Below are 12257 nucleotides of genomic sequence, written 5' to 3' on the forward strand. Positions count from 1 at the left end.
GTGAAAGATAAAACAGTAAGAGAAAGGGAAGTTAAAAGTAGAAGCAGTCCTGTGTAAGAAAATGAGTCTCATATTGAATTCAATGTGCAATCACAGGCTTTTTGCTTATCAAGGGAGAAGACGCTCAAGGGTTGCCTGCATGTGAAGGTGAGAGAATGTCTCTTCTTCTGCCGTTAACAAATGGCTTAAAGAAAAACATGACTTAAGGCCTAAGATTATATATCAATCTCTGAATCATGCTCTATGTAAGGTATTTCTACTCCTATGAATTTGGAGGCAAAATAACTCCAACAGTATTCAAACTCCAAATATCACTGTATCCAAACATATCTACATCAGTGTCTGTATCTGGAGAGTGTGGTTATAATCAGAGCTAAGGCCTGAATTCAGTGAAAGTGTCTTGTTGATTACATAGTAAGTTTTCTACATTGATGAGAATTCTGTCTCTCTTATAGCAATTGCAAGAGGCACAAACTGTAAGTTAGAACATTCTCAGCCAACATATTTCATAGCTGTAGTCTCCTTTCTGCATAAGCTTATACATTCTAACTTTCAAACAATAGGATGTTCCCATTCCCCAAACACACAATTTCTACGAACATCCACCCAAAGCACATTCTATCCGTCTATTTTAACTGTTTTTGGAGTTGTTTTATGCTGTGTGTAGATGGGGTGGAGGTGCTCCATGAGGTGCTCCATGAGCAAAATTCTTCCTGCAGCAAACTTCTTCCTGGACATTCAGGCATTTCCATACATCCTCTGAAATCTAGGCAGAGATTCACAAACATCAATCGTTGACTTATATGCACTCATAGGCTCAACACCATGTGGAAGCTGTCAAGTCGTGGGGCTTAGATTTTCCGAAGCCAAGGCCCATGCTCTACCTTGGCCCCTTTTAGACATGACTGGAGTGGCTGGAATGCAGGGCACCAAGCCTCTAGCAGCACACAGCAGAGGGACCCTAGGCCCAGCCCATGAAGCCAATTTTTCTTCCCTGGCCTCTGGGCCTGTGATGTAAGAGGCTGCTGTGAAGACCTCTGATATGGCCTGGAGTCATTTTTCGCATTGCTTTGGTGATTAACATTTGGCTCCTAATTACTTATGCAAATTTCTGCAGCTGGCTTGAATTTTTCCTCAGAACACTGAGTTTTCCTTTCTATCACATTGTCAGCTGCAAATTTTTTTTTTAACTTTTATGCTCTTTTTCCCTTATAAAACTGAATGCCTAACAGCATCCAAGTCACCTGTGGAATGTATTGCTGCTTAGAAATTTCACCTACCAGATACCCTACATTATCTCTTTCAAGTTCAAAGTTCCACAAATCTCTACAGCAGGGGCAGAAGGCCACCAGTCCCTTTGCTAAAACATAACAGGAGTCACCTTTGCTTCAGTTCTCAACAAGTTAGTTCCTCATCTCCATCTGATACCACCTCAGCCTGATTTTCATTGTTCATATCAGCATTTTGGTCAAAGCCATTCAACAAGTCTCTAGGATGTTCCAAAGCTTTCCACATTTTTTTGCCTTCTTCTGAGCCCTCTAAACTGCTCCAACCACTGCCTGTTACCCAGTTCCAAAGTTGCCTCCACATTTTCAGCTATCTTTTCAGCAGATCCCCCACTCTACTGGTCCCAAGTTATTACATTCAGTTGTTTTCATGCTGTTGATAAAGACATACCTGAGATTGGGCAATTTACAAAAGAAAAAGGTGCAAGGTGTGATAGACTCATAGTTCCACATGGCTGGGGAGGCCTCACAATCATGGCTTAAGGCAAAGAGGAGCAATTAACATCTTGCAAAGAGGAGCAATTAACATCTTTCATAGATGGTGGCCGGCAAAGAGAGAGAAGCAGAAGCAAAAATCCCTTATAAAGCCATCAGGTTTCATGAGACTTCTTCACTACCACAAGAACTGTATGGGTGAAACCACCCCCGTGATTTGATTATCTCCCAGAAGTTCCCTCCTACCACATGTGGGAATTACGGGACTACAATTAGAGATTTGGGTGGGGACACAGAATCACACCATATCAATATGTTACAGTAGGCAGTCAAAAAGACATCAGTAGGGCAGGAAACCCCATCAACACCACCACGCATCAGGAATGTTAGGAGACAATCAGGTGATGGTCAGGTGGTTGTTACACTGTTTCTCCAAAATAATGATTGGTCACAGCTAACACCATGGAGCAATCCCCCAATAGATAGAAAAAACCTAAAACTGTTGATCAGCAGCTTCCTGATAAGATTTCAGGAGTTAGGCAAATGGGCTTAAGCATGTATTTTAATAGACAAAATGGCAGAGTTCAGTATATAACTGTCTAGGAACATTCAACTGGTAAAGAAAGAATGCCTCAAGTGAGCATTTATATAACTCTAGTAAACGCACTGGGCATGCAGTCCTCCCATGTGCTGGTGGGTCACTGAGCACGTGAACAACCCACCCCAAGGGAGGAGTCAGGGGAGAAGGAATGCAAGACCCCAGAAGCATGCCAACACATAAAACCCCAAGCCAGGCCAGGCGCAGTAGCTCATGCATGTAATCCCAGAACTTTTGGTAGGCTGTGGCAGATGGATCCCTTGAGGTCAAGAGTTCAAGACATCCTGGCTAACATGGTGAAACCCCGTCTCTACCAAAAATACAAACATTAGCTGGCTGTGCTGGCATATGCCTGTAATCCCAGCTATTAGAGAAACTGAGACAGGAAATCACTTGAACCCAATATGCTAGAGGTTGAAGTGAGTTGAGATTGCACCATTGCACTCCACCCTGGGAGACAGAGTGAGACCTTGTCTCAAAAAATAATAATATATAAAGAAACACAAGCCTAAAGGTCAAATTGTGCACCTGATCTGTTAAGTCACCTGCTTGACACTCTTCCGAATGTACTTCACTTCTTTCCATTCCTGCCGTAAAGTTTTTAAATAAACTTTCACTCTTGGTCTAAAAGTTGCCCCATCTATCTTATTGCCTTGTGCCTTTCAGTGGAATTCTTTCTTCTGAGGAGGCAGGAATTGAGGTTGCTGCAGGCCCATAAGGATTCATGGCCAGTAACATACTGTGGTGCCACATGACTCAGATACCTTCCACTGCTAACTGATATAATTATAAAAACTCTAAAGATATGTAATCAAAGCAACAATATTCTTATGTAACAAAGATTACTCAAGTCATGTGAAGTGGAAAAAATATTTAGGTCAATACTTAAGTTTTTGAGAGAGTAGTTTACTTTTATAAGCCAATTAAATTCACGTTTCTAGAATTTAATTTGCCAATGCTATTAAAAGAGAGAAAAAGAATCACACATATGTATTATAAATGAAGACAGACAATATATAGATAGAAACAGATTTTATAGATTTTACTGGATAATTTTAGCTCTATGCCAGATACAATAATACAAACTCACCAATCTTTTTTTTTTTTAATCTGGATCAACATTGTTTTTCTGGTCTATTGAATAACAGTTCTTGCCAAAATGGCTAAAGCTTTTTGCTAATATCTGTGGAATAGACTTTTAAATATTTTATTGGCCTAATTTAAAAATATATTTTTTTCTTCTTCTTTTGCTAAAGTTATCTCTCTAAATCTGCTTTTTAAAAGGATAGTTTCAGGTTGTAAAGCAAGGTAAAACATTATCTAAAATACACAGATCTGTTCAAATTCCATCACTTGCCTAAGCCAAAAAAGAGGAGTGCATGTAAAGGGCCAGTTAAGAAAGGACAATAAGAAAAAATACCTTAAACAAAGGTAATGTTTGCTATGTGGACTGGACCTTAAAGGAATACCCTACTTATTTTTCTTCCTGAATTTTTGGCATAAAATTCATCAACAGAAAGTGTTAACTAACAATCTTTCGATGCAGTATTTTGTAAATCAAGACAGGGGTCACTCATTCTGATACTATTATACATTCACAAACCACAACGTAGTCTTCATGAGTATCAGGGATAAGTAAGGTGCAGTATTTTAGATGGATATTAGAGGACAAAGGGAAGTTTTCAAAAGATATTAGTCTACTTGCCAAAAGGTACTGAGTTTGACTGGTTCAATTACATTTTCCACAACACCTGGATCCTACAAGAAAAGTTCATTCTCTAAAACTAGCTCAGATGAGACCTCTACTCATTTGATTGTTGCTTCTACTGCTGTAAAACAATTACGTTATGCCTTCACTACTCGGTCTAATTGCATTGTATAAGTTAATGTAGTTTTAGTACATGTAGGAAATACTGCTGGTTGTTTTTTAAGCTCAGAAAATTTCACAATATTTCTAAACAAGTTCTGCTATGTGAGACTTGCTCATCATTTCTTTGTGTACAAGACCATATATGAACCAATCAACTTTCTGCAGAATAACTTTAGGAATTGGACATTGAATACAAAAGGTTTTCAGCAGTTCTTACCAATAAAGTGTTTTGAGCCATAGCAAAGATCATGACAAAAGAGAGGTGGCCGCAAGGGTTTGAGAAAGAGGTTTCAGTGAATGAAGGATTCCCATTGAAGAAGCGGAATCAAACTGAAAGAGAAAGGGGAAAAACAGCTGAAGGTCCCTTGTGGACCTCTTTTCATGGGAAAACAGTGCTGGTATAAAAGTAGACAGTTGGCAAGGCACGGTGGCTCAGACCTGTTATCCCAGCACTTTGGGTGTCTGGAGCATGAGGTTCACTTGAGTCTATGAGTTCAAGATCAGCCTGGGCAACGCAGAGAGCTCTTGTCCCCGTAAAGAATAAAAAATAAAAAATTAATAGGTGTAATGGTGTGTGTCTGTGGTCCCAGCTACTCAAGTTGGCTAAGGCAGGAGGATCCAGTATGCTGAGCTTTCAGTATGCCATGATGGTGCCACTGCACTCCAGCCTCTGCAACAGACAGAGATCCTGTCTCAAAATAAGAAAAAAAAAAAAAAGGCAATAAAAAAGAAAGACTATATTCTAACGGACTGGCTGTTTGCTATATGGGCAGGAATCTTTGGGAAAGGAAGGGAGTTCTTTAGGAGCTTTTGCTTTTGGTTTAAAAATCTACACAAAGAGGTCATCTTTAATCCTTTAGTTACTAGAGCTATAAATTCCTGTTTGCTTTCTGTATTGAGGAAATTAATTTTTTTTTTTTGAGATAGAGTCCTAGGCTGGAGTGCAGTGGTACAATCTTGGCTCACTACAACCGCTGCCTCTTGGGTTCAAACGATTTTCCTGCCTCATCATTCCAAGTAGCTGAGACTACAGGAGCCCACCACCATGCCCAGCTAATTTTTGTATTTTTAATACAGATGGGTTTTCACTCTAATGGACAGGCTGGTCTTAAACTCCCGATCTCGTAATCCACCTGCCTGCCAAAGTGCTGGGATTAGAGGCATGAGCCACCACACCTGGATAATAATTTCTTTTGACTTTTATTTTAGGTTCAGTGGTACATGTGTACATTTGTTATAGATGTATGGGGTTAGTTATACTGATTATTTCATCACCAGGTAGTACATCTCGCACCCACTAGTTATTTTTTCTGTTTCCTCCCACCATCCACGCTCAAGAAGGCTCTAGTGTCTGTTGTTCCCCTCTTTGTGTTCATGTGTTCTTAACACTTAATTCCAACTTATAAGTGAGAACACGCAATATTTAATCTTCTGTTCTTTTGTTTATTTGCTAAGGATGATGGTCTGTACTTCCATCCATGTTCCTGCAAAGGACATAATTTCATCCTTTGTTATGGTTACATAGTATTCCCTAGTGTGTATGTACCACCTTTTCTTCATTCAGTCTAACATTGACGGGCATTTAGGTTGATTTCATGTCTTCACTATTGTCAATAGTTCTGCAATGAACATAACATGGACATATGTCTTTATGGCAGAACGACTTATATAGCCCTTTGTGTATATACCCAGTAATGGGATTGCTGGGTCAAATGGTAGTCGTTCTGTTTCTAGCTCTTTGAGGAATTGCCACACAGCTTTTCACAAGGGTTGAACTACTTTACACTTCTACAGTGTATAGATGTTTCCTTTTCTCTGCAACCTCACCAGCATATGTTATTTTGTGACTTTTTAATAAAAGTCATTCTTACTGGTGTGAGATGGTATGTCACTGTGGCTTTGATTTGCATTTCTCTAATGATTAGTGATATTGAGTCTTTTTTTCATAATATTTCTAAACAAGCTCTGCTATTTGAAAACAAGCTCTGCTGTGTCTAAACAATAGCTCTGCTATTTCTAAACAAGCTCTGCTATGTCTTCTTTTGGAAAGTGTCTGTTCATGTCTTTTGCCTACTCTTTAATGAAGTTGTTTTTCTTCTTGTAAATTGGTTTATGTTCTTTATAGGTGTTAGATATTAGATCTTTGTCAGATGCATCGTTTGTACATATTTTCTCCCATTCTTTCTGTTGTCTGTTTGCTGTTTCTTTTTGTTGTGCAGCGTCTCTTACTTAGATCTCATTTGTCAATTTTTGCTTTTGTCGTGATTGCTTTTGGCATCTTCATCATAAAATTTTAGCCCATTCCTATGTCCAGAATGATACTACTTAGTTTGGCCTCCAGGGTTTTTGTAATTTTGAGCTTCGTATTTAAGTCTTTAATCTGTCTTGAGTTGATTTTGTGTATAGTGCAAGGAAAGGATTTGGTTTCAATCTTCTGCATATGGCTAGACAGTTATTTCAGCACTATTTATTGAGTAGGGAGTCCTTTCTCCATTGCTTTATTTGTCAGTTCAGTCAAAGATCAGGTGGTTGCAGGTGTGTGGCCTTATCTCTGGGCTTTCAATTCTGTTTCATTGGTCTATGTGTCTGGTTTCGTACCAATACCATTGCTATTTTGTTTGCTGTAGCCCTGTAGTATAGTTTGAAGTCAGGTAGCATGATGCCACCAGTTTTATTCTTTTTGTTTAGGATTGCCTTGGCTATTCAGTCTCATCTTTTGGTTCTATATGAATTTTAACATAGATTGTTTTATCTCCTTCTGTGAAGTATATAATTGGTAGTTTGATAGTAATAGCATTTAATCTGTAAATTGCTTTGGGCAGTAAGGCCATTTTTATGGTATTGATACTTCCTATCTATTAGCACCTAGATTCATAAAGCAAGTCATTTAAGACTTTCAAAGAGACTTAGACTCCCACAAAATAACAGTGGGAGACATCAACCCTCCACCGACAGCATTAGACAGAGCATCAAAGCAGAAAATTGACAAATATATTTAGAACCTGAACTCAACATTGGACCAAATGGAACTGATAGTCTTCCACAGAACACTGAACTCAAAGCAGCAGATATAGCTTCTCCTCATCATTATATGGCACATATTCTAAAGCTGACCATACAATTGAACTTAAAATAATCCTTAGTAAATACAAAATAACTGAAATCATGCCAAACACACTCTTGGACCATAGCATATAAAAATAGAAATAAGAACTAAGAAAAGGGTCATGCAAATCCAGGAAACTACATTGAAATTAACCAACCTGCTCCTTAATGACTTTTGGGTAAATAATTAAATTAATGCAGAAATCAAGAAGTTCTTTGAAACTAATGTGAACAAATATACACCAAATCTGGATCCCTGGGACACAGCTAAGGCAATAATAAGAGGGAAATTTATAGTACTAAAAGCCCACATCAGAAAGTTAGCAAGATCTCAGATAACAACCTAACATCATGACTAAAAGAACTAGAGAAGCAAGAACAAATAAATCCCATAGCTAACAGAAGTCAAGAAATAACCAAAATCAGAGCTGAACTGAAGGAGATCAAGTCATGCAAAACCATTCAAAAATCCAGCAAAGCAAGGAGTTTGTTTTTGAAAAAATGAGACAGGCCACTAGCTAGAGTAGTAAATAACAAAAGAGAGAACACTCAAATAAACACAATCAGAAATGACGAAGGGATATTACTACTAAGAACACTTCTATATGGACAAACTGGAAAACCTAGAAGAGAAGGAGTAACTCCTGGATACATACACCCTCCTAAGACTGAACCTAGAAGAAACTGAAACCATAAACAGACTAATAATAAGTTCCAAGACTGAATGAGTAATAAATAGTCTACCAACCAGAAAGAAAAAGAAAAAAAGGTCCGGGCCAGATGGCTTCACAGTGAAATTCTATCAAATGACAAAGAAGACCTGGTATCAGCCGGGCACAGTGGCTCACACCTGTAATCCTAGGACTTTGAGAGGCCAAGGAGGGAGGATCCCTTGAGGTCAGGAGTTTGAGACCAGTCTGGCCAATATGTTGAAACACCATCTCTACTAAAAATGGAAAAATTAGCTGGATGTGGTATCCAGCACCTATAATCCCTGCTGCTTCAGAGGCTGAGGCTGGAGAATCACTTGAATCCAGGTGGTGGAGGTTGCAGTGAGCCCAGATTCTGTCCATCTCAAAAAAAAAAAAAAAAAAAGCTGGTACCATTCCTACTGAAACTATTCTACAAAATTGTGGAGGATGGACTCAACTCCTCCCTAACTCGTTCTATGAGGCCAGCATTATCCTGATACCAAAACTTGGTAGAGATACACAAAAACTTCATGCCAATATCCTTGATGAACATCGCTACAAAATATTGGCAAAATGAATATAGCAGCACAGCAAAAGAAAACAAACAAACAAACAAACAAAAAACCTATTATCATCAAGTAGGCTTTATTTCTGGAATACCAAGTTGGTTCAACATAAACAAATTAATAAATATGATTCTTCACAAAAACAGAACTAAAGACCAAAACCTCATGATCATCTCAACAGATGCAGAGAAGGCTTTCAATGAGTTCAACATACCTTCACCTTAAAAACTCCCAATAAACTAGGTGTTGAAGGAACATACCTCAGAATAAGAACCATTTATGAAAAACCCACAGCCAACATCATACTGAATGGGCAAACCTAGAAGCATTTTTCTTGAAAACCAGCACAAGGCAAGGATACTCTCTCTTACCACTCCTATTCAACATAGTTCTGGAAGCCCTGCCCGGTGCAATCAGGCAAGACAAAGAAACAAAGGCATTCAAATAGAAAGAGAGGAAGTCAAACTATCCCTGTCTGCAGATTACATAATCTTATACCTAGAAAATGCCATAGTCTTAGCCCTAAAGCACTTTAAACTTATAAAAAACTTCAGCAAAGTCTTGGGACATACAGTAAGTATACACAAATCACTAGCATTCCTATATACCAAAACCAGTCAAGCCAAGAAACAAATCAGGAATGCAATCCACAACTACCATATAACAGAAAAACAAACAAAAAACACCTAGGAATGCCACTAAACAAGGAGGTGAAAGATCTCTACAGCCAGAATTACAAAACTCTGCTCAGAAAAAACAGAAATGCCACAAATGGAGGTAATTCTTGATTCATCTTTTAGATGTCTCTGCCAGTCAATTAAAGAAAAAGGAATCTCATTGTATTTGTGATTGTTTTTTAATTCATTCCTTTCTACTATACCTCTCAAATAAGCAATTTTATACAAATTAAAACTTCCCCACTGTGGCTATCGAAATTTTTTATTAATTTTGGTAAGATTCATTCATTTCTAAGAAGGCATAGATCCCGGGCTCATCAGTTTTACACATAATATTGCCTGGAGTTCCAGGTGGAGGAGTTCCAGACTCCTTGGAACATGATAAAGCCATGATTAGCTGATTGCTCCTAACTACTGAGCCCACATCACCTCTTCCTGATCCAATCAGACTGAGGTCTCCGGCTACAGGACCCACTACTCTTTCTGCCATGACATACGAAGGCTAACTACTCTCTCTCAGCTCAAAATCCTGAGTTAAAAGGCCAAAAAGATTAAAAAAAACAAAACCAAAAAACGAACACAAAAAAAACTAATCAAGGCCCTTACCTAGATCCAATTCAATTAACTCTGTATCCAACTGGATTCTGAACACAGTTGACTTTTGGTCAAACCCACTAAGACACCCCATGCCGCTTAACTAAATCTAATTCAGTAAAGTATGAAAAAGAAAATAAAAAGTCAGAAATAAAATGAAGAACATAAGGGTTTCTCACATAACCTTAGAGAGCTCAAGACACAAGATTAGTGGAACTCAGGATGAGAGAGAGAACTTAGCCATGCCTGGGGAGATCATGGGGCTTAGTGGGCACTGGCAGGTACCTAAAGTGGTTGCTAGTTGCTCTTGAGATTTCCTGAAAGTTCTGTGCAAATGTGGTTCCCTACCAGTCTGTTTTAGAAAAAAAAAAAAAAAATTCAAATCCAAGACCAGCTAAATTTTACAAAGTTTATTTGAGCAGTAAAATAATTCTTGAACTGGTCAGCATTCTAGACCAGAGATGGGTGGAATACCCCCACAGACAACATAGTGAGCTGTATTTAAAACAAGATAAACAGATAATGACATACAGATGCATTTCAGCCTTTGCCTTATTTGGGCATAATCTGGAAGCTTTCAGCCTGTGATTGGCAGATGTGTCAGCTACTGTGATTGGATGAGACTCAGTTGCTTGGTTACAAGGGGACACTCAGGTTAGGTTACAACTTGCTTACCCATCAAGCTATATTAAGAGGCCGCTTTGGGTAAAATTTTATCACCCAGGTTCAGTGGTGCTTTGCTCCAAATATAATTCAGTTTGTTAACTCATGGTATTGATTACTGTTGCAGCTAATCTTTTAAAATATGTAATACATTTTTCATTTTGTATACACTCTAAATATTGTTCTTTGTCCTTCTCACATAGAAAATTCCTAATTATTAGTCAGCCCTCATATGACTATCATGCACCATTTTAAAAACTTTGCATTATTATTCCATAACATTGACTCTAAATTATTCCTGAGAGGTAAACATTAGTAACTCCGTTTTACTACTCAGCAATTGTTAATATTATGCTGTAATAAATATGAAAACTGGAATTAGAGTCAAATGAACTTCCTAGAAAACATGTTTCCAAACTTCTATAGTTTTATTAATTTTCTTTCATAAACTTGTTCATACTCAAATACTAAATTAACACATTTTGGTAAAGGGAATAGCTTTGTTTTTCTCCCTTATTTCATAATGCTATGTCTTAATTAGTGTTTTTAGCCTGTGAAAACAAGTTGGTCAGCAGTATATTGAGTTATGTATCATTGAGCCTGCGAATTTCATCTGGCCTTGGAAACTACCTTCTAATACAAATATGTTGTATTATTTTACTGATAAAAATTTAAAATTATAGAAATAAACTTCAGCCAAAATATAGAATGCCATTTACAGTCAAGTTCATGTTCCGATATATTTTATTTATTTATTTATTTGTTTTCTGAGACAGAGTCTCGCTTTGTCACCCAGGTTGTGGCTTACTGCAACCTCCACCTCCCGGGTTCAAACAATTCTTCTACCTCAGCCTCCAGAACACCTGGGATTAAAGGAATCTGCCACCATGCCCAGCTAATTATTGTATTTTTAGTAGAGACAAGGTTTCTTCATATTGGCATGGCTGGTCTCAAACTCCTGACCTCAGGTGATAACCCTGCCTCAGCCTCCCAAAGTGCTGGGATTACAAGTGTGAGCCAAAATGCCTCACCGACATATTTTAATTATGTATAAATTGCTTTTGAATTTCCATTGTTAGGGCTGCAGCTTATTTTTGACCTCAATAATTACAGTGAGGTGATTTTAGATCTCTTAGTCCCCATCATTAGAAAAGTATGCATTTTTAAAGGATAATTTTAGTAAAGTAAGAGAAGAAAACAATACATGATTTTAAAAAGAAATAATATATCTTCCAATCAGTATATTATTTTTCTTGTGCATTATTTTATTTCCACACAAACCATAAGATGATTTTTAACTTGAAATTGTATATTTAGGGTCTCCACAAATGTTAGTATTTATTCAGGAGCCTATTTTACGTCTATGAATAGCTTACTCTTCTCAGTAATCACATTGTTTTGTTAGTGACTTCAAGTCTGAATTTTTCTAACATTTTATAAAATCTTAGGAGGGTTTGACAATATAATTATTTCTACTATTACCATTACCTTTATTTTCACATTAAAAAAACTCTTAAGAGTCATTTACAATTTAAGATTTAATTGATTGACATTTGATCTTTGCATTAAAATCTATGGCCTAAGTTACTAAATTAACTTTAATCTCAGTTATTAACTTCAGACTCTTGCTCTGTCACCCTGGCTGGAGTGCAGTGACATGATCATGGATCACTGCAACCTCTACCTCCCCAGACTTGAGCAGTCCTCTCACCTCAGCCTCCTGTGTAGATGGAACTACTGACATGTGTTACCATGCTAAACTAATTTTTTT

The sequence above is a fragment of the Callithrix jacchus genome, chromosome 2 (assembly GCF_049354715.1).
Source record: "Callithrix jacchus isolate 240 chromosome 2, calJac240_pri, whole genome shotgun sequence".
Taxonomy (NCBI): Eukaryota; Metazoa; Chordata; class Mammalia; order Primates; family Cebidae; genus Callithrix; species Callithrix jacchus.